This window comes from Dermacentor silvarum, chromosome 6, assembly GCF_013339745.2.
Source record: "Dermacentor silvarum isolate Dsil-2018 chromosome 6, BIME_Dsil_1.4, whole genome shotgun sequence".
NCBI classification, from domain to species: Eukaryota; Metazoa; Arthropoda; class Arachnida; order Ixodida; family Ixodidae; genus Dermacentor; species Dermacentor silvarum.
The window spans coordinates 69,144,956-69,169,008 of NC_051159.1; the positions used below are offsets into that span (position 1 = coordinate 69,144,956).

General features: G+C 42.4%; 1 long non-coding RNA gene across 1 annotated transcript in view; it reads right to left on the bottom strand.

The window, feature by feature from the left end:
- Positions 1–24,053, bottom strand: part of LOC125946255 (uncharacterized) — a 171,330-nt gene that overhangs the window by 99,615 nt on the left and 47,662 nt on the right. The window contains exon 2 of the long non-coding RNA XR_007467501.1: positions 9,673–9,744. This is a non-coding gene — a long non-coding RNA (uncharacterized LOC125946255). The remainder of the gene's footprint in view (positions 1–9,672; positions 9,745–24,053) is intronic.

Below are 24,053 nucleotides of genomic sequence, written 5' to 3' on the forward strand. Positions count from 1 at the left end.
TTTTACCTATAGACTACAGCAGTATATAGACTACGCGTTGGCTTATTTAACTATTCGGCCTAAACAGAAAGAAATTGCAGAAAGGCATGCATAGCGAACCTCAAATGAAATTTACTAGGGCACTAAACGCTGCTGATTACAGGAGCCTAATAAGCAGTCAAATAATACGCGCGAGAATACCCTAATACCTAATTAAGACCCGAAGAGAACAAGTGGAGGCCTAAATATTAATACAACTAAAATTACATTGTGGGGTTGAACGTTCCTAAACCAGCACAGTAAGTTATGGGGGAGCAGATGACTCTGGATTAATGTTTGCCACTTGGGGTATTTTAACGTGCACCCTGAGCACGGTATGCGAGAGTGGCTACATTACTACTCCCCTATCGGAATGCGGCCGCCAAGGCCAGGAAACGAACCCGCGGCCTCCTGGTCATCAGTGCAACATGATAGTGAATATTAAAGATATCAGAGCGTCGAAATAAGAGATCGGTTTGCCACTACCCGACGCCAGCTTCTTCGCTGTCTTCAATTCGGGCACAGAGTAAAGACAACGCAACTGTTGGTGCTCAAGTGGCGACAGTCGTTTCTCCATAACGAAACGGAAAAAAGAAAACGCGAAAGAGGCGCGCTTTAGCGCCTCCCAATCATTTGGATCACCTTATTTATTTGAGCCAATTGTTCATGTAGCTATGTGAGTGTGTGAACTTGTGGGCATAGCCTTGATCCACGACAAATGTTCACTTGAGAGTATTAAAGCGTGCAGTTGTCGGCATTCCGGATAATATTTAAGTCCTTTTATCCTCGACAACATTAGTCGTTCATTTTTCCTTAGCGCTTGGGAAATTGTCATCCTACAGCACCCAACTCCCAAACCTTCACTTTACGTGACTATTTGTTGATTGCAGCGTAAAGAAATATTGATTTGATTTGTAGTAAGGATGCCTTGCGCGCGTGGAATGTCGTTCTTTTGGTCATTTGAATGAAATAGGAGAAATGAGAATGCCTCAGTATTAACGATGGATGCATTTATTGAATACTTGATTGGTCGAATTATGGGTAATTGAATGTGGGGTTGAGAGTCCTAGCGATTGATCGAGTGAGCGAGCAAATGGGTGTTGCAGCGCGGCGGCGCAATAAGCCAATGTAAAACAAGCACAACGATGAATTTGTTATTACTAGAAATCAAACACACGGCTACACATTTTTGTGCTATCGGTTTCGCCCTCATATGTTCATAAAAAATATAGCTGTCGTTATTGCAAGCGTTGAGTACTTGAGGGCACCAGAAACCGCATGATAGCAATGCAGTCCATTTCGATCATTTGTATCGTTGTTGGAAAACTAGCACAAGCTTCCGAGATAAAATGAAATTTTTCGTAGATGGTAGCACACTGGCATACATTCGCGAGATTGCCCAAATAAACAAAATTAAGTTCACCAACAACGTTGACCAATCTCTCAAATGGTGCAAAAGTGAGTGTTCCTAATATTGAGAAAGACGCTTGATATCATGAATAGACGGAAAACAGAGCCTTAGACCAAGCAGGTTATATTAGCGATATAGTAAAGGTAGTCGAGATAGCAAAATTTATGCTTGCAAAATATTAAAAAAGTCTGGGGTTTCACGTGCCAAAACCATAATCTGATTATGAGGCACTCCGTAACTACGAATAACCACTTAGGGATCTTTAACGTGCTTACAAAATATCTGACCCGCCTGAAGAAACCACGCATAATAACCCCACCTGACGCTGACAAAATAAAGTTTTTCCTACCACACCTATCAAATATATACTCTGTAATGAGTACAATGATGACATTCTGTCAAGCTCCCAAAGAACTTAACAAAGCATTCGTGAGCTATTAGTTAAGCGTATGCAGGCAAAGTTTACAGCGTACGCTATCTCGACGAATGCCTCGTCTATATAGGTAGAGTGAGGATCTTTCATGAATGCGGGATACCAGATGCGTGTGACATACATGCGATAAAACGGACTGAACAAACCACAGCCAGGTATATTGGTGAACGCTACATGCGAACTCTTAAGGCAAATACAAGAACGCTAATAAAACATTTTGTGGCCATTTCCACCACCGGAGTGCAACCAAAATGTTACGCATATGACAGCCGTGCACTCGTTTGCGTGTGTGAATCTTTTGCATAATCCTTGCAGCATCACTTTTTTCCTTCCACATCAACACTATACAGAATGCTGCAATTATCATTGCCGTTGATCGTGTGAGTCGGGATGTCGTTATGGCAGTGATAATTTGTCACATTCCTCCAAGTCGAGATGTTCTCAAGTCTGATAATGGTTAATGTGCATTGATATGTTTTTTTTTCTTTTCATTTAATTATACCGCAGGCCAGAAATCATCATATAGCCTGTAGGTGCTCTAATCGGGCACACAGGTATGTGATACCGGCGTCTTGATGACACTGTCAGTTGAACACCAGTCTCATAATTCAGAAGTCCTGAAGCTCGATACCAAATAAATTGCCTTAATCTACTAGCTTATTTACTTTTCGAACACTGTCACACATAAATCGCCATCGGTGTTCAGCCTGAGATACATGTACTCAGCGTAAGCCGCGTGCTCCGGCACATGAAAAGTTAAATGGCGAGCCTCTATCCAAAGCTAGTTTCATCGTGAGCGACAGGTGTGTTTTCAGATTCTGTAGCAGAAGACGCCTGAGATTCCTAGGCTTATGAAAGTGAAGATCAAATCTACAGAAAGCTCTGAAAAAGGAAAAGCTCTGCAGGGCAACTCACTACCTGGCCAGACGAGTCCCACAGCCTGTTCATGAGGCCAGACACCTGGTCGATTTAACAGAGTGCTGACATGAGATTTCTTACTTGTCTTTTTTGCGTGAAATGAATATTTTAGACCTGAAAGCCCCAGAAAGAAATATTAGCAGGACTCAAATAGCCTTAAATAATTTGTTCAACTATGTGTTCAAATGAAGTCTGCTCTACTATAGTAATACATTAGACAATACAATAGTGGTAACAATAGCGGTAAACAGTAGTGAAAATTACTCAGGCTCAGGCAGTTTCTGTTATTCCTTTTCCGCTTTAACTCTCTTCATAGACACATCAAATAAATGGCTGTTACGTGCCACGGACGCCTTGCTTGCACATACTGAGTATCACAAATGTTTCAAATTGTAAGAGATAAAATTTCCTACGACACAGCAGTGGCAATCATGCTTTTTTGCGGCAACGCATTACTGGGGGGCCAAGGACATCTGCATATCTGTCGTAATAACTAACTCAATAATATGTAAAAAGTAATAATGCCTTCTCACTGAATGATTGAAATTTATTTGGCCTATTTATTTTTTTTTAATTTTCTAATCGTTGCACATTTTTGCTTTTCATGCATCTCAGAATAGCAGAATTCAATTTTGTTAGCCCTGAAGGTGTGTGCACACACATTCCTTCCGCACTAAGCAGAACGACCTCAATAAGACATAATCGAGACTGGGCTATTATCACGATTCCTACTAAGCAAACATGCGTCCAGCACTGATCGGCTTCAATTCCACACTTGCAACGTCTGAGCAAGCGTAAATATAAACGGCTCATAAGCACATTTTAATTTAATTAGTTAATTATTGATAACTACCCAATGGCACTATCTGCACTACTACACTGTATATAAACATGTTTGTGTCTTCCTATTCAAGAAGAGGATGGACGGGGTGTAACCTAGTTGGAATCAACCCTGTATACACCCTTATCGCCTAGTCTAAGAATTATTTCGCTCCATTGAGTGTGAGCCAGCTCGAACTTTTCCAAAACAGCACGAATGCTTTTCTGGATATTCCAGGTTTCTGCTCCCTCTTGAAAGTCTTCAATAGCATACTTTTTCACCAGAATTATGATAAGGTTAAATACTGTTTTATTCTGATAAAGTTCTACGAACTCAAATCTCATGAGTTTGACTTGCCGTCACCGCACTGCTTGGTTGCAAGAAAGGTTAGATAAATTACGATGCTTTTTTATAGTGCCACGCGTGCATTGTCTTGCTTTTCGCCGGTGACCATTTGTCATCGGATTATCACTGTTATCAATTTATCGCACCTTTACTAAAAATTTATTGAATGCTGTTGTCGATTGTATAGCGAAAGAACCTTGTCTAATAAGCTTGCGCGCGTGACGTGACTATATAGCGTTGTAGTACATTCTCGAATGTAAGCGAGTACCAGCTATCACTGTGCGAATGCACAGTGACGCAAATTTTAATAACCAACAGATTGACCCGCCAGGTCATGTTTGACGACCGACGGCTGTGCTCACCGCTATCGTTGTGATTTCAGTGTTGCTTGTTTTTCTGGGCACAAGTTCGTCCAACATGGAAGTTAGATTCACAACTCGCAGTTCCGGCACCTTTCGATCCCTCACCCTTAGTACAATGTGACAATAACTTCAAAGCACGCCATGTAAATAACGCGAGCCTCATAAGGGCGCCACGCCTCTATAGTATAAGATTGCTCTTATATTAGATATTCCCTCACATTTACAGCTATCGCATTAGTTGCGCTTGTCACCGTGAGCATTCCGAACTAATAAAGCTTGACCTGCCACCTCAATTAGTCACCGCAAAGCATACCACTTTTGATTTAGCAGCTCATTACGCATCAAAAGGGCAAAATATATGCACAAGTCTAATGTGGCACATCTCTAACACGTCGATAGAGAGTTTAGAGAGAGAGAGAGAGTTTAGATAGAGAATTCTGGGTTAGAGCCTAGAAAAAAAGAAGCATCGCTGGTGAAATCTTATGATGCTACGCTCAACTAAATTTTCCAAACATTCATAATACCGTGCTTTGGCTTACAAAGATGTGTCATACAACAGAAGAACGTCCTTGCTTTATCGCTTCCTGAATAGAACTCGACGTCCACAGAAGTCATCCCAAGTGTTTCAGATTGCTTTCTCAGTGACGGTAACGCTAACTGTGACGTTATAACGCATACGTACTACATATAACTCTAATGATCCTTGCCAGTAGGTGGTGTCAGTACTGCTTTTCGTACTAGGAAAGGAGGTAGCTAGCGATGGTGCAGTCGCACAAGCTAACGGTGGCAGTCGCAACCGTGACCCTCTGTATAGTGAGCCAGTGCCCTCTCGAGAGGGCCACCATGGCACCTCACCTTGCGGAGGCACGCAATATCGAATACGTGACTCAGCGAAAGAGTAAATTGGTGCGTGCTCGCCTTTATCGACGCGGCTATGGGAAAGCGCACGTACTATGCGGCGCGCATCCACTCGACGCCTCCCGGAGGGGAGGTCTTCTGTTTAAAGTGAGAACAGCGGTGTCAGAGTGCACGAAACGCAGGCCGAAAGCGTGTCTTTTGTCTTTGTTCTTTAATAAGTTGAGAGAGGTTCTCCAGTACCCATAGTTTGTGATTTTCTTGGAGTTGTCAGTTTGCTGGCTTTTCTTCCCTTTTTTTTTTCTTTCACCTACCATATATATATTGCCAGTAGAGACCCCATGCAGACGCGCTACCTCACAAAACTAAATATTCAACGTTCTTCTATCCTCGGCAAACTATTGGTAGAACTGTGCCGTTGTAATATTTGTTGGTTGCAGCAGTATCGTTCTATTATAATACTCACGTAAATTATTGAATTATTCATCGAACGAAATACAAAATGTGTACGTCCGATCGCATAGATTCCTTGGATAATTTCAAGAGACATTTATGCATGGTTTGGATGTGTCAAGGCATAATTAATTTTCATGGAATGCTACATTAAGGTTTCTTTTTTTTTTACTCTCAGGACTCCAAGGGCCTCGACCAGACCATGCCACCGTGAAAGCACCAACAATGCCGCACATGCTTGGAGGTGAACACGCCAGGTTGGACAAGCTCTGAGGTATACTTCAAGGGATGGATCAACAGGAATGGAGCAAGCGTCTCTTTCCTCTGTTTCCCCATGCACGACAATCAAGCCAAGACACGTACTGATCCCCCAAGAAGCACTAAAAAATGACGCTTAAGCTGACGTTCACCAATTTAAGCAATAATAAAGACGCGGAAATGTACACGATGTAATATTGTTGGCCGTATACTTGTTCATTTCCCAATTGTCAAGCCTAACTACCGAATACGACTGCACTTCAAGAGAAACAATTGTTGGCTCGTGGTTAGTTAATACTTTCTTTTTTAATTATCACACCGCGAACGCACGCATGCATGGTGACAAACAGGCACATTGCCTTTATGGTCACGCTGTCCCCAATTTGTGCATCAGCACTGCAAGATGTTTAATAACACAAAACCACAATAAGGTTTTCCAAGCGCTGCATTTCCACTCACATTCTGAGATAAAGAAAGGTGGGTTGTAATCCAGCAATGATAAGCAAATAAAAGGTGGGTTGTAATCCAGCAATGATAAGCAAATAAAAAAATAATACTTAAGAAGGAGCATACTAAGCTGTTGTAATTCATTATTCCGAGACTGCCTCTGGCCGATCAAAATGTGCATTCCCGCGTTCTGCCCCGCCATGTATCAGTTCGCTCTTAGCAGGGCAGTGTGAGGCAAAAATGGATGGAGCAGATCTTCGCCGTGGAAGGGAAGCCCGAATAAGTGAGCGCGCGTGAGATCAGAGTCGTGGGCTCCATCCTAGAGAAGAAGCTTCGTGAAGAGGCGGTGCATCTCCCCCCTCCTCCTCCCCTAGCTCTTCCTACCCGGGAAACCCTCCGACCCAGCGACACCCTTGATCTCGCGCTTACGTAAGACAGGAAAAGGCGGTCCGGTCTGCTCCCATCGGTTTTCATTAGGGCCGATCCCACGGGGATGCCTCCCCTCCCCCTTCCCGTCTCCTGCTCTGCATTCGTCCCCATGCAGTTGCCACGTACACACGACGCGGCATCCTCTCTCGCAAATTGAGAAGCACCAGGAGGGGAAGCCCGTAGCGCGGCCTCATTTGAATAAGGGAACAACGGTCCGGTTCCCGGCCACAGCGAACAGAGAAGTTGACCGTGCATGTGATTAGAATATTCAGGAGCAGTTCTATCTGCCCGAAACTTTGGTAGAATCAGGCATTGTTCTGGATTATGGCAGAACATTTTGATGCAGTTGAGGCAATAACGAAATAAAATGTTTGCCCCAAGCCCAACTTTTTGTCTTCCATGTTCGACAAGCCGTGAACCGAGGAAAAGTATAGGATAATGATAAGTTATGCATCACAGAAGCCACTTATCAGTCCGGTGGTCCGACACGTTGTCAGTAACGCCACTGACATGCCACAATTGCTCAACAAGTAAATTGCTAAACTGCCTATAGTGCGGGTGGCCATGGCCGGAAAGAAGCCTGAATGTTGTGCCGAGAAATTGCCAATCACTCTTCTGCCGCAGAAAAACAACATGCCTAAGTCGGTTTCAGGAAACTTAACGTTTGTCTAAAAACAAAGTATTGAAAAGGTAAGATGCCGCGGCTAAACAACGCCTAATGCAAAATCGCGTTGTTTGTCCCGAAATGTCTGATATATGCACGCCTAATTCACTTCCGTAAGGGGATGCGGTGTGTGGTAAATCCTGGAATGTCGTTCTTGGATGGCTACACTATAATGTTTAGCTATGGAGGACATTCTTGCGGTTTACAGTCATATCTAACGTAGATGTGAATGAAAGATCATATGTGAACGAAAAATACATTTTTCGCATTTTATATAGAACCAAATATACATTAGATTTCTTGCAGCAGTGAAAATTTTAGCTCGACGATAGATTATTGTCACTACAGGTCAGCATTTAGGCACAGAACTGTATGTTTCAGTATCGGTAACGGAGACCTATAGTACATTTTTAATGCACCAGACATAAATAACTGCAGAACTGCAACAATTTTATAGAGAAGCACTGTTGAAACGAAGTTGTGGTGTACGGTGTGGGAATGGAATAAAATGGGGAAGACAAGCGCTCATATGAATTGCAATTACCTCGGATAACTATACAAGACCCGAAGTATAGACACTGAAGTCTTAAATGGGTTGCTCAGATAGTTCATTGCGTATACGACAGAATACGCTATTTAGTTGATAAGCAGGGAATTTGTGCCTAAGTGTCACAACATTTTGGAATGACCTTTATGGAGGAAAGTAAGAATAACATCACAAATTACAAACTTGCAAAATTAGTATCCGCTCCATTTTAAAGGAAACAAGAGCGCCACTTTGCACTCTCACATACTTTGAAAAACTTCTAAATCTGGGAATTACTGTCTTTGTTACGTTCTGTATTCAGTAAGAGACAAAAAGACATTAATTCCCCAAATTTTATCAGTTCTGATTCAGAGATTCCTCCAAGAAATGTTTCATTTTATTTTATTCTTCTGTGCTAACCAGTGACATCCACTTATGTATGACTTGTCTGAGTGATTGGCCTTTAAGTTTAGTGATACGTTCCAGCATATACATGCGTGCCGAAAAGCCAGGGGAAACACCCCCTTTTCGACAACCATTTGAAAAAACCAGATTTCCACGATGGTGCACTGCACAATTGGACGCCATATGGCGGTCAGGGATTGCGACCCAGAAATGCACTGTGGCTCACAAGGTTTTATAGTATGTCCTTCGGCTAGAAGCCGGATGCTGAGGATGATATACTCATAAACGTTCGCATAACGAATGTGCTTGCAATCAGAATAGACGTTTGACGACATTAACTTAGCAAGACTGTTAGCGCTTTTTGAAGTGTTGTGGTAGATTGACAGCGTTAAGCGATACAAGTTCTTTCAATATGTCTGTACAGGAATATTGCAACACTTGCGCAAGCCAAAGGAATAGGCGCTTGAGCGACAGCTAAGGACATCACACATCCAAGTGTCATTGTAAAAATGGCGAAAACAATAGCAGACGAGTGGCACATCGTCCGCCTCACTATGGAAATAACAGCGTGAATGCACAAATGTGTTGTTACGAACACTGGCCAGTATTCTAGCTATTGAAATTTGAAGCTGATTCGGAGGCAAATTGTGGCCTATGCAAGTACACATTTCCTGTTGTAAAGGAAGTTTTAGACACTCTTGCTTAGACAGTTTCAGACTCTGACGTCTGAAGTAGGCAGGGCCAAATGTTGCAAGCAGTGCTGAGCTTAGTATTGAATCTTATTCCGTGTACTGATACGTCAAGAAATCATAAACAGAACGCAACGAAAGGACGGTGTCTACAAAAATACCGTAAGTCAGTACGACGCGGTTTAGCATGCTGCTCAGAAATTGCTCCCTAGCTCAAATACAGTGGTTATGTTTAGAAGGCGCCAAATCTCTATTAAGGGATAGGGATATTTTATGTTATGGTCATATATGTTTCATCCAAGTTCCACTCGCTATTAATGTCGATGACATAGGACCACTGCTACACAGGACGCGAGCTTGCATAAGCATCAAACCATGTAACATAATCTTATTGTTGTGAATGACTGTACATGTCTGCATAAATGTAAACATATAGAATTCCATATAGTTAATAAAGCGCATAGTTAATGTAAAGTTGTCATCTTGATAAAATTTACATCCTCTTTAGTTTTCGGCTACTCTAGTAGCATACGGGCGTTGGCTGCTAGCATAATGTTTAGGTAATAATGAAGCAGCCAGCAGCTGCACTATATTCGGTAAAGTGTTCTGGCATGAATGAATGAATGACACTGTTCTTACCTTTTCCCAATTACCGCTTCATGCAGGTGGTCAGGTGGGCTGGTGTACCGTTGTAATCCTGAGATGTCATCGCTGAAAAAGAAAGAAAAATTCAATAATAGTTTGCATATCACGCAGTGGTTTTTGTTTGACAAAGAAAGAGCACAAGGTGTAAAAGAAATAGTCACAAGAACTCACCTTGGCAGCTTAGCAAAATTTGTAAAATACATGAAAAGCTTATTGGGCCAGTCGCTATCACACATGTTTATGTACGATTTCAGTATGTCGCAAAAATTCAACATTTTGAGGTTCATATAGTCTAATATTTCAATGCTGGCAATGCCTCAATGCGTTATGGAAACTGATTAATGAAACAAGTGCTACTTTGGTGCCGAAATAAGAATCGGCAATGATGTCAAGGAAACAGCTACCTGAGGCAGGTCACCGTTCGTGCATATTTGCTTACCTGCAATGCCTAGGTGGCCTAAGACCGCTATCACTCGCGTTCCGTCGTTCATGAGATCCATTAACGCCACACACAAACACACAAAACTTTGCACACCTCCACCACCGCTACGTGGCAGTGCGCTCGCTCAACAGCGTCTTGGAATTCGGGCGGATAAGCCGAATTAGGAACGCGCACATCGCGGCATGATCGTGCTTGAACCAACCTGCCGCATCATATCCGAGGTTGTTTCTTTTAGTTCCAAGGTTGGCCAGAGACCTTGAAAGCGTATCGCTGTCACGTAAATGGGCTGTCGGCAACGACCTGCCGGCCCCATTGGAGGATACGTCAATCATTGTTCTCTTTCCTCAACAGCCAATTGGAAAGCACCAGCCAGCCCCGGCGGAAGCACCGGGGTAAGGAGGGCCACGACGACACTGACGAATGGCTGGCGAAACGCAAGTGCACCGCCAGACGCCGTGTCGAGAAAGAAGATCCTTCGCGGACGACAGCCTGGCAGAAAGCTCAGCGGGCAGCGTGAGTTTTATTACCGCTCAAGTCGAGCTGTTGAAAGTAAAAAGAGGCTAAACCTGGCTCGTGCTTCGTGGGAAGTGATTTTGCGTTGCACTGCCTCTCCGCCCAGAGCTTTCAGTGGGACCGTATTCTTTTATTTATGTTTATTATTATTTTTTTCATTTGTAAGGTACTGCGGACAACGTACATGCCCAAGAAGGGTGGACACAACAACATTGAAATACACATGAAGAATAATGTAATACATTTCAATCCGTGACAGAATCAATTGGGCACAATAAAGAGTTCCAGTCATTAATAGTTCTTGGAAAAAATAAACATTTGACCACTTACTTTTTAAACGAGCTGATCTCGCAGGTGGTGTTGTCCTTATGTGTATATGAAGAAACTTGTGTGGATTTCCTCCCTCCTGTGCACGTGTAATGAGCTACCATGCTACACTTACTGGGCTATGCTTCCGGCGCTAATGTCCATAGATGAGACAACCTCTGTGCGCTTGTGTTCGCGTGTGTTTTGATATTCTTTTATATTTGTTTTCTTTCTTTTCTTTATTATTGCTTGAGTAACAAATTTGCAATTTCGGGATGGCCGGCTCTGACGCAGCCTACCTTCCCATGTTTCTACACCTAAATATATTTTTTAATTCATAACGTCAAAAATATCGGGTCGGAGAGTGGAGTATTTTGAAGGTTGAATATTTAAAATATTACTAAAAAGTGAGGAATGTGAGTCAATCGCAATTTTTGATCTGCGTAAAGCAAGCAACCATATACCGTTTGTTACCATGAGTTCTGACGGTGAATCGAACTATTTGTTTCATTTTCAATTCATTTGGCCCTTCCTCACTGGTTGGCACGATGCCACGGCCACGCTTTCGCCGGTATATCAGCCACCCGATGGTGTGAATGATATAAAATGAATGAATTATTATTATTACTTAATTTGGGGGTTTAAAGTTTCTCAATTACACAGTGGGTTACGGGGGATGTCGTTGTGTAGGGCTCTGGATTACTTTTGACCACCTGGCATTCTTTAATGCGCACGAGCTTATTTGATGTTCAACCCCATCGGAATGCTGCCACCGTGGCCGGGAATCCAACCCGCGACCTCGGGCTCAGCAGCGCAGTTCCGTAGACACTCGATAGAAACGAATGAAATGAATAAAACCTTTGGGTAATATTAATGTAAATCACGGAAGCGTATTATGAACACAACACGGAGAGAGAGAGAAAAGCAGGCTGTGAATCCTGACAAAATATGGCTCATTTCTTTCCTGTATTCAATCTCTAAAATAATAATAACAGCTGTGCTTTTGTGAATACGAATGGGACATGACTTGTTTCTATTTGATCAAAAAATGTTCACGTCGCTCGCGTGAGAAAGTTTAGCACCATCACGGTGCATTAATTGAAGATACGTATACGTTTGCCTGAAACATCGAAGGCCTGCTTGTTGTAGATATTCGGCATTGATGGAGTGTCTTAGACTTTCGTGCGAAAGAGCTGCACGTCTCGATCCAGATGAATCGTGTCGATCCGATTCATCCGGACTCGTCACAATTTGACGCATAGGCTTTTGAAACGCAATGATGGTGGCCACGGGGCGTTTCACATCTCGTACACTTATAGCATGGCGCCAAACAGTGCAGTGGAACACGAGCGAAATGAACAAACTGGCCGTTTGCTTTCTCCACGTAGCACGGGAGATGTACATGCACTCCGGGTATAGAACGCGTGCTCTAGGTTTATTTTGGCACAATCGCACATTAACGTTCTTTATTTTTCTATGCCGCTAATACTTTTAATATCGGGTACATCGTGGTTTGTTATGCGCAATCTTGAAGCTAATATTCGGATACGGTGCGCTTTTTGTTCAGCAACTGAATCTGTCCTTGCTGAAGTAGCACGCAGCACGCGTCCGATGTGCGTCTACAGTTGGGAATTATATTATGCTAGATTTAGTAGAGTTCGGTCCGATTCAATTTTTATCACGGAAATTTTGATTAAACCTTAATGTACTTTTCGCTCAGAAAACATCAATTCGGGTTAGTTGATTGATGTTCATCGCAGAACCTCTTCGAACTTTGAAACGCTGTCCTGTCTACTGCTTTTGTTCCGTCATCCTTTTTGGTGCGTCAGCTCTTGCGCTTCAAAACCATTCACCCATGTTTTCTCACAGATGTTATTCCGTCCTGCATGAGTTCTGCTTTGAAGATATACGCCTCGTCAGGTGCCGTGCTTACGTCGGAGGTTATTGTCACATACACAGCGCGTCATCAACGATTATTCTCGTGAAATTCTTGCTTGACATAACGCCGAGAGAACACACCACGCAAGTCGTATACGCTAATTTTCAGTAAAACGTGGAAATTACAAAGTACTCGCAATTAATATTTTCAGACAACAGACAGAAAATATTGAACGTGATAAGGACATTACACTCAATATTACGCTGGTTAGCAAGGCATTATAGAGTCAATGCATTATATCCTCGAGTTCCTACAACGTTTCATAAAGCAATGTAGATGTCTCATAGAAGGAGATAACGCATTTGTAAAAGGAACGAGAGAATAAAAGAACATTAGATAGCTTGCTTTATAGAACCCGATGTGCGGCTTCAGAAAATCATAAAATGTAAACTTGATGCATGTATCATGCATTCTGAAAGCAAACAATTGTCATCCACCTGAATTGTAGCACGAAACCCTCTGTACGGGTTTCGTCGGAAAGAAGGCATCACAGTTAAAGAAAAATTCGTCCTGATCCGGGACTTGATATATGGGCCAGTATATGCAAAAAGTACTTTAATGTAGAATTATTCGTATAAGAGCAATTTACAGCTAGTCCGGATGCTGGACGTATTATTAGTGAAGGCTGCCAATCAATGCAAAAGTGCACTCAGAAACAAAAAGCTCTACGAGTTTCACACCTGATTATTAGTATAATTTTAGTAGAATATTTAGTAAGAATCAGTAGTTGCATATAAGGTAGACGGAAATTTAGTAGTAGCTTACTAAAGATGAGGACCGCATCCTAGAAATGAACACATCAAAGCAACCAAGCGCGTTTGCTAGGGTACGCTTCTGCCATCAAAGCACTTCATAAAAGTTTATCGTTCGCCATGACGATATTGTATAAAAAAACGAGAAGTAAATGTTACGAGCTGGCTGGAAACATGTAAAGCAATCAAGGGCCCACTTGCAACAATCCACATGGTAACGCACTTGCAATGTTTCTGTCTTTCACCCACCAGTTTCGTATTCGCGAAACTAGTCAGTGACCATTAAGGAAGCTAGTTGATGAACTTTGCGTTAGCGTTATTTATTAGAAAAAACTTGCCCTCTATCCTGTGTCGAGCATGCAGTACCTGTAACATAATGTGCGCCTACTTATAACCATCTTTGTGACACTTATTTCTGCCAATTACCTTCTTCAGCACGGCAAGTATACTTTAGCTGTCATTGCGTTTTCTCTGTCTCTATAGTGGAGACGTCTACTTATTGAGTCGTCACGATCACTCCCATTCTTGTTTGTAATGTATTCAGCGCAAAATTTAAAAAATTAATCGTCACTTGAGATTTCTCTTTTGCTGTCATGACTGCTCTCGTATGAGCCACTCATTTCACAAGTGTTTGTCAGTTATGGCGCCTCGTTATGGCACCTCACAAGGAAACAATAGTGTGTGTAAAATGTACAAAGAAGAACAGGCAAACGCAATCGCTTGCGTTTGCCTGTTCCCGTTTGCATCGACTTCACACAATGCCGAGTGAGTCCTTGGGTTATGTCTGAATATTGGTCTATTCTTCAGCATTACTGCGTACTCGTGCATACCTATAGTTAAAATAGACTCAATTTATTTGAAGGAACTGTCTGTGTTGTTTGCTTTATCTCTTTTCAATATATAGCAATATTTATTTTAGGCGGGAATCTCATGATAACAAATAACAGCTATAGAACAGAAGTTTCGTTTGGCCAGTATCAACGACGCATATTGACACTGATGTAAGGAGTCATAATGAAGAAACAAACTCAAGCACACCGTCAGCCGCACCTACGGGGTGGAATTATATCAAATACTTTTGGCAACGTCTTCGTAAACATTGCACGGGCATTTCAATGCTTCAAAAACAGAAATGAAAGCAAATAAAATCCAGCAATATTTGGACGGCATCGTTAAAAGGTATTTTGCGTGCAAGTAGGAACCGTCATAATAAATGAATGTGTTATTTACCTGACAGCCTGTCGAAAATATGAACAACTTACGATACGTGAGTGACATACACCTCAAGCAAGGTTACATATTGCAGAAGCTTATATATATATATATATATATATATATATATATATATATATATATATATATATATATATATAAAGTTGTATGAGGGGTCGCAAGTGTACCGGTCGTATGAATTATTATAATAAAGAAATCGGGAAAGCCTCACTGCCATTGAAACGGTGGCAACAATCGATTGCATATTCTCAGATTAAGACACCACATTCATAAGTCTGAAGGGAAACGAAGATAGGCAGTACGTTTGTAAATAATCGAATACCTGAAAAGCTTAATAGAACGATAAATTGCGCTAGTCGGTTAACACTAAGCGTGGTTTTAATTAGCGCTAGCTAACTTGACGAAACGCAAGGACGAAGAAGGGACACACACACCAAGCGCTACAACAATGTTATAATTTTAATATTTGACGAGTTTATTAAATAATTAGGACTAATTATGTCATTAGGCGGATTGCAAAAAAATAATCTGAGTACCTCCAAGCGATTGCAAACGACATTACCTTGGTTCCGTCCAGCTACGTGGAATTTGCATATTTTTAAATATTGGTGCGTGATAGTTGAGACATCCTGTATATATATGGTTGTCTGTCTGGTCGCATTTTATATTTCTGCAAGCCTGCAGCTTAGTTTATTGTGTATCTTATATGGTAATTTTTATATCTTATATGGTTATATACTATATGGTTATATATCTTATATGGTTATTTGCGTCACATATCGAACAAATCAAAACTCGCCCAATATATTTGAGGAAACACTGACAGTAAGTACTCCATCTACAATCAGTAAAACCATATAATTATTTTCAATTTGAGTGTGTTTCACATCAGTACAAAGCTATAAAGGTATGAATTTAAACCTTCAATTTTTGTATTCTATTTCTGACGCGTTTCTTTGATTCCTTATTGCCTAAAAAACTAACTCATCATAAAAAGAGGGCTTCACAGCGCAACAACATAGCTGTGCAGTAAAGCGTCATGCATTCAGGCGGCGACCATTTATTTGTTGGGTATTTTCTGTTCGTAAAATTTCAGTAGGGATGTTCGAATAGTAATATTTTCGAATTTAATAAAATACGAGTATTATATAAAAATGATCGTCTGATATCGACTTGGATATCGTATGACTTTGCGATTGCTTAAAAAACAAACTCACCATAAAACACGGCTTCACTGCGCAATAGCAGTGCTCTGCTGCAAAGCATAATCACGATCTGTACTTTCTAAAGAGTCAATACGAAAAGAAGCATGACGCTTTGTTGGAATGTTATGCAATAAAATTAATAATAATAATAATAACAATAATAATAATAATAATAATAATAATAATAATAATAATAATAATAATGAGTATAATTTAAATTGTGGAAAAATGTTTTTTTTTTCATGGAGCATTTTGCCATAAAAGGGTTCCAATATTTCAGCACCCAGATACCGTGATTCACTGTATCAGGAGACGTGAAGCGGGCCGCCATCCAAGATTGTTTCCTATATTATTTTTGTGGTTCCTACATCATATCGCTAAGTACTGCATCCAGGTGTCCTCACGTAACAAAAGCTACACGGAAACAATTCTAGTAAAACGCATTTCCTGGAGTATTTTAAATAACTAACCTAATGTTGCATGACGCCATATAGAAGGTGCGACCCTGTGCCGACAAACGTCAGAATTTACCAGTCGTTACGCTCATTAAACATTTTGATTGCACTGTTACCCAAACGCCCTCGTTTGTCAAATCTCCAAAATGTACCATGAAATCAGGGGGGTCGAAACTGTAGGTCGAAACTGCATCCGAACCGAAATGAACCTAACAACCCCTACTTATGTCGGATAATATCTGATCCTGTTTCGCAAATATTCCCCAGCTCATACACCACAGGTGATTAAAATTTCCGGTTTTCGAACACCATTGTTTATAAGCTGTTTGCAAAAAAAAAACAGATCGAAAGGCCTAGAAGTGCTTTGATCTTTCATTATCACTTTACAGTTATTGTTAGTTGATAAGCATGCCCACCCATAAGACAATGTTTTATTTATTTTATTTCTTATACCTCAAGGGTCCCGTGAGGGACATTACATGATGGGTTGGTACAGGGGATACAACATTACAGTAAAAATTGGTGAATACAGGTCAAATGAATACAAGTCAGTCAGAGAATAAAAGGCAGGTAGAAATAAAGTAATAATGATACGCAGCAGTGTACACGATAATCCTATGGGTTAGCGTCGATGCGTGTGATTTCTTCAACGGCGTATTTGAATTCTGCAGGGTCGGTGATCGTAGCGATACGGCCGGGAAGGCGATTCCAGTCACGCGCAGTACGAATAAAGAACGATTGATGAAATGTTGTGGTGTGGGCACGTGGAGGGATGACGGCGTTTGGATGGGTGTTGCGTGACATGGCGGTGGACGGGAACGATGAGCTCATTTTTAGGCGGAAAACAGTGAAACAACTTGTAATAAAAATTTAGTAGCGAATTTCTGCGGCAAGGAGCCAGGGCGGGTAGACCAAGTTGTGATTTCAGTGCTGTGATACTAGAGTTGTATGAATAATCACTCAAGATGAATCTAGTAGCTTGGTTCTGGACTGCTTCGACTGTCTTAATTAGGTTCAATTGGAAAGGGTCATACATTGCACTTGCATACTCAAGTTTTGGACGGACGAGTGTGTTTAGTGCTAAGAGCTTAGCAGAGGAAGGTTCAAGGGAGAGATTGCGACGGATGTAGCCCAAGACACGGTTTGCAGAATTATTAATTTGATTAACATGATTGGCCCATGTTAAGTCGTGGGAGATATGAACCCCGAGGTATTTGAACGAGCAGCTGAGACTTATAGGAGAGTTGTTAATGGTGTATTCAGGAGTTGAAAAGTTGCGACGACGGTGAAATGAAATTAGTATAGTTTTATTAACGTTGAGAGACATCAACCAAACTTTACACCACTCTTCTATATGATGAAGATCGTTCTGGAGGATAGAGATATCGGAAGAGTTTGTTATAGGGCGGTACAGAATACAATCATCGGCGAAGAGGCGCATTTTCGATGACACACGAAGGGGTAAGTCGTTAATATATATTAAAAACAGAAGTGGCCTGAGGACCGTGCCCTGCGGGACACCGGATGAGAATTGCGTAAACGATGATGAACATGTATTAGCATAGACGAACTGATGACGGTCTGTTAAAAATGCGTGAATCCAATTAAGAACTGATTGGTGCAGATTTAATCGTGACAGATTGAGTAGTAAACGAGCATGAGGTACTTTATCGAACGCTTTTTCGAAATCAAGGCCAAATGCATGGACAGGTACGTTACTATCAAGCGATGATTGAATGTCGTGCAAGAATAGTGTCGAGCTGTGTCTCGCAGGAATGGCCCTTATGGAAACCGTGTTGGTTAGGATGAAAAAAGTTGATGGACGATAGAAATTTCTCTACACTATGAGAAATGACATGTTCTATTAATTTGGAGCAGACGCTTGTGATTGAAATAGGGCGATAGTTCTTGGGAGAAGACTTAGTACCTTTTTTTGAAAACTGGGATTACCTTGCCAACGCGCCAGTCAACCGGTATAGTACCCGTATTAAGAGATGCTGGAAAATTTTGGAAAGAATGATACTGGAATGATGCTTAGTGTTTTTAGTACCTTAGCATTGATTCCATCAATTCCGGTTGACGATGAATATTTTAGTGAATAAATTATTTTAACAATGCCAGGTGGGTCAAACGCAATGCTATTCATATGGGCATCAGTGTATGGTAAGATGTCGGGCATATTGTCAGTGGATTCATCAGTACAGACCGAAGAGAATGTCATGTTTAGGACATTAGCGACTTCGCTTTCCGGTATAATACTGCCCATGTCTTCACAAAGTGAAATGATGCTCTTCTGATGTTTCCTCATACGACAACCAAGTATACGTTCTAAGGAATATATGTACACCTAAGTATACAACTAAGTTTTCGTTAATAATTTTGTTTCCGAACAGCCAGAAAGGCCAATAAAAGTGTGTATTAGTGTGTCCAATTTAGAGGATATACAACATGAAAGTAAGTGCATACGGTGTTAATGTATTGTAGTGCAGTTTTCGGAATAGAAGAATAAAATATATAACGCTGACAAAAATTTCAATTTAAGAAGGAAAAAATATATGCAGATCCAATGCACATGTTAGAATATATGAGGCAAAGCTGTAGTAAAGCAGGTAATTAATTGCTTTACAATTAACGCTGATGAATACGATTTCTTTTAATTTATTCCTATGCAACCTGTAATCCCATTCAATGCTCATGTTAGTCCACCGCGAAAGTGAACTTTATTGTAACCAGTCTTTACACGTTATGAAAATACAATATAACCGATTACAATTACAGAAACCTCATTTAAAAATTATAATTCATTACAGTTACCAATTACTGCTCCACGAAAGTTACTCGGGAATTAGTCAAAAGTAATCCGTTGCTTCTACATTACTTTCCTCCGACATTTTAATAACATTGCACAGATACGTAAACAGAACGAACTCGCCTGGCACACTCAGTGCGTCTTCTGCAGCGCTTCATACACTGCTTACATTTACCAACAATTGCTTTTAAACGTTGTCATCTGTCGTCTTCACTCCTTTTTGTCGTGAAGCCATCGGCAGCGGCACTGAAAACTCGCTGCATGTGCTGGCTGGGAATCTGCAGGGCAGTGTTGTAAAGTACGGACACCTTGCGCACAAGATTGTCGTTACTCAGCATCTGCTTCCTCTGTGACGGGCAACGCTTCATTCTTGCTGAGTCTTGAAGACGACCCTCCCCGTTCGGCCAATGAAAAGCTGTAAAAATCGTCCTGGCAATAACGTCCTAATAGTGGCCTTCGCTATCGAGACATACAAGCACCGGTTTAATTCGTCGGTCAACATGTTGAAAAGCGTAAACACGAGGAAACAAATATTGAGCACCCGGATTTACTCGTCAGAACAGACACATCTCGAGGCTGCTGCGGGGCACGATCTCAGGTGTTCTACTGTAGTTCCCGCCAAATTGAGCTTATCAAGTTTGCGTCACATATTGCAGCTTGTCTGACCAATAATGTAACTAATTACGTGTAATTGGTTAGTGAAAATATAATTGAATTACAGTGAGCGTTGCCGAGTAAGGAATGTAATCGATAAATTGAAAAATGACCCAAAACATGTTTTATACTGCAAGTAATTAATTACATGTATTTCTTTACTTACAAGTCTCATGCAATTGTCTCTAATGCAATTTTTCTGTTGTCTTGTGTCATCGTGGTACATACCCATTTTTTAAAGATTGGCCAAGAATAGGCGCACACCCAGTAGCTCATACCGCATGGCTAAATCGAAGTCAATCAATTAAACCAAAGTGTCTGTAAACATAATGTGCTATTCTTTGAACGGGTCCGTGTGCTTTAGAGATACCAGTGAGTCTACATTATACGTCCAGGTTTCATGCAACAATTTATGTTTTTTTTTTTTTTTTTGTTACGCAGAACGGAGGTGCGTTTACTTGCACTACTTTGTCAGCCAGCAGACAAGAGAAGTATAAGCCCGTTCTCTGGTACTTTCGTTCGGCGCGCATATAACCTTCGTATATATATATATATATATATACTGATACCCTAACCGACCAAACAGCAGACAGCAGCAGCCATCCGGGAGGGTAGACAAATAAATCTGTACTTGGAAAAAAAAAGAGAAATAGGAAATTTTTGTAGTGAACAATTTAGCCTTTATCTGCGGCGCCATCTTAAGCCTAACCTCAAGCAAATACATCAAAAAGGAGGGGGAGGGCGGTAAAGAGGGTTCTGAAGTCTTGAGCCCGCACAACATTTCTGTCAGAAGTCGCTGTCAAGCCGTTAGAGAATGTCTTTTAGCACCGGTCGGCATGTGCTTTTCATGCTCTAGAATGGCGTCGTGTTCGTCATCGAGTGAAAGCTGACTTCGCGGGAAAAATAAATTTCCGGGCGTCTGACAGGCGGAGCCGTGTAGACGTTGATCGATGCCGCTCAAGCGCAACCGAGAAAAGGCAGGCCGTCTGAGGCTAGTCCGCGCGCTGCTGTCAGAGTGAGGCGACGACAAACGTCGTATACACGTCCGGTATCACTCCAGACGTTTAGGAGAGACGCGTCTTGGGGCACCTTCTCCGCCGTGTTGACTGCACCCGTCGTCCAATAGGCACGGCGCGTTTTCTGTTCGGGGGTCGCGGTTCACGTGTGGGAGAGAGAAATTCCTCTGTTCGGATAACCTGTCGCGGAAAAAAACAGGCACGATCATTCATCGCCTATAGTAGGCGCAGCAAAAGAAATACTCAAGAGAATGCTGAAAATGTTTGAAAGTGGCATTATTTTGGAAGTCTTCGTAAGAACTGCACATGAACGTAAATGGCAGTAGTGTGGGGGGAAACAGCGGGTTCCACGGACCTCTGACTTACTGGCGTGAAGCCCTAAAAAAATAATTTATAAAAGAGAATGCTTTCGGTAAACAATGCATTCAAATGAATGAAATTTGCTCGTAATACTTAACAAGGATAGAGACGCTTACGTTATTGCGTACCCCCTTGCTCACTGTCAAAAAACGTACCTCTAAAGAGAATAAAAGGGCGCTCAAATCCCATTTATTGCACTGAGTGCGCGCCGTTCCGCACTATGTCTTTGATAGTGATCACTATAGCTGACCATGGTTTGTTGTCTAAACACCGTTAATTATGCACTGAGAGAATCTATCTCACTTAGATCGTGATAACTATCTTATCTGTCCTGTGGCCCAGTTGCCCTGTGACGGGTATCGCCTGGCTGCACATTAGCACATCGTTATACGCTTTACTCACATGGGTAATTCTGTTCAGGTCTATATGCTATGAACTCTGGTATTGGGCAACGTTATGGCGGTAACGGACAGATACTAATACTTAAGTAAAGCAAAGTTTTCCACTAATGTAATTACCTCGCGTGTTAAAAGTTCCTTAGCAGCAGCAGTGATAACTTGAGTTTTGCTTTACGAGCGCTGTGAGTAGGGAAAACAATGTCGATTTCTAAGGCGCCGTAAAATCACCAACCGTATAACAGAGTAAACGTGACTCCGAAGTAGCGGTGAATACAGTCGATGCTTACATTCTCTGCTTGGAAAAAAACAAATAAAGAAGTCAAGAGAATGAATGACAACATTCACACGGAAATAGTGTTACTATTTTGCTAGTGATTTACTATTTTAGTGCAAACAGTGATACTTTTCCCTTGACCTCGGTCTCGAGAGCAGCGCACGTACTGAGCGACAACGAATTACTAATCAGCCCACCCGAAAGCTTTTTCTTTCCCCTCAGTGCAGGGTAGCAAACAGGGCTCACTCCTGGTTGACCTCCAGGCCTTTCATTTATTCTTCTCCTCCACTACCGAACTTAATTTGAATAGTGTTGCCGCCTTGCTTGAAGCAACAAGGCACCGAGAATCGCGCAACAATTACAGCGCAACTGCATCTTCGGCCCGCATGCAGCTCTTCTCATTGGCACCAATGAAAAAGAGAAGCGAAATGAGACTCCATTCCAAACTTGTACAAGGCTAAGCCGCCTGTATAAGAGAGAGTCGACAGTGGCCGGGGTCTGCCTGAGCTGCCGGTTGCCCTTGGCAACGTAAATTAGACCTTGCTTCCTCGCTCCCTGTCTCCCCCGGCTAGCAGCTTGCGCCCCGAAAAGTAAAAACGGTCACGCCAACGAAGATCTAAGGATATTCTGCCCCCCGCGCCATCGCCTCCAGTCTCGCAACTCGAAAAGCGAAAAGCAAGACAGACTGCAGGGAGGTGGGAGGGGCTCGCTTCCTTCGCTTTGGCTTGCCTCATAGGATGCGGGTGGCGTACTCGGGAACGAATAAGGGAAAGAGGGAACCCAGGATAGAAAGGAGGGAGAAGACGGGACGTGGGGGGCTGCGAACAGCAGGACAAGCGTGCAGGCCGATAACAGCAAGTATCAAAGACGACTGGGACAAGAAAATACAAATGGCGCAAAAAAAAAGGGGGGGGGGGGGGGTTCGAGAAGGCTCTTCGTCAAGTGAGAAAGAGGCGGATGAGACGCAGCAGGGAGCGGCGCTCACTTTTCCATTCCTTCTCGCGTGGAAAAAAAAAAGGGAAGGGAGCAACTGCTGCGGCGTGGCAGCGGCGGCGGCTCTCAATTGGTTTTGCCAGGGAGGGACGGGAAGTGCTCGGCCGCGGTTGCTCCCCTCACGAAGGGGACGAAAAAAAAAAGTAAAGAGCGCGTTCGGCCGAAGCGAGCTGCGGCACTGGTGGAAGACGAACCCCGATAGGGGAGAAGGAAAGAACCTCTAGCAGCGCTGCTGGGCTGGGGAAATTGAGTAGCGGAGGTTAGGCTTCGTATGTGCGTGTTTGGGAAGTGGAAGAGAGGGAACAGAGGAGGGGGGGAGGGGGGGGTGCTTTGCTCGCGCCTCGCGTGCTGGAATTCGAGAGGCGCGTTCGGTTCTGGGAAACGCTTCCCAGAGACCTCACCATTTCCCGGAGAATCGAAGCGGTTCCCGCGGCTGCTGGTGCTATGGCGGCGAGCCAACAAGCGGCACAGTTGCCGGCCGGAACAGCGGGCCGGGCGCGCGTTATTTCTTCTTACGCTTGACCAAAGCCAAAATTGCTTTTCTACCCTGTTCCTCCTCTTGCTCGGCCATTTTACTCTTTCTTTCTACTTATGTGTCCAGCTTGTGCGCCTTGTTCTTTTTGGAAGCAATAATTTAGTTAACGCTCGGCTCGAGCCACCGCTGCTGCTGCTGACGTTCGAGGAAAACAGGCTTTAGAAGCGGCTTGTATTGGTTCCTCGTCGTGTTCTTTTTCCATCAGCTGGAAAAAAGACGGTAAAGGGATGGTTTCTTTCTTGAGAGTAATAAGCACGCAGCTAGTGCTGTTCTAATTCGCTACGTCTGCTCTTACTGAAACAGTAGAAACTATGTTTTCCCCCTTTGTTATCATAACATGATTATTGACGTAATCGCATCGGGACGTTTACAAGTTTTCTGCTCACAAGTTCCATGTTCAGAGAATATTTTTTGTCGCATTTCTCTGAATTCTCTTTTTTTGAACGAGATTGTTTCCTAAACAACCACGAACATTTTATTAAACATGCCTG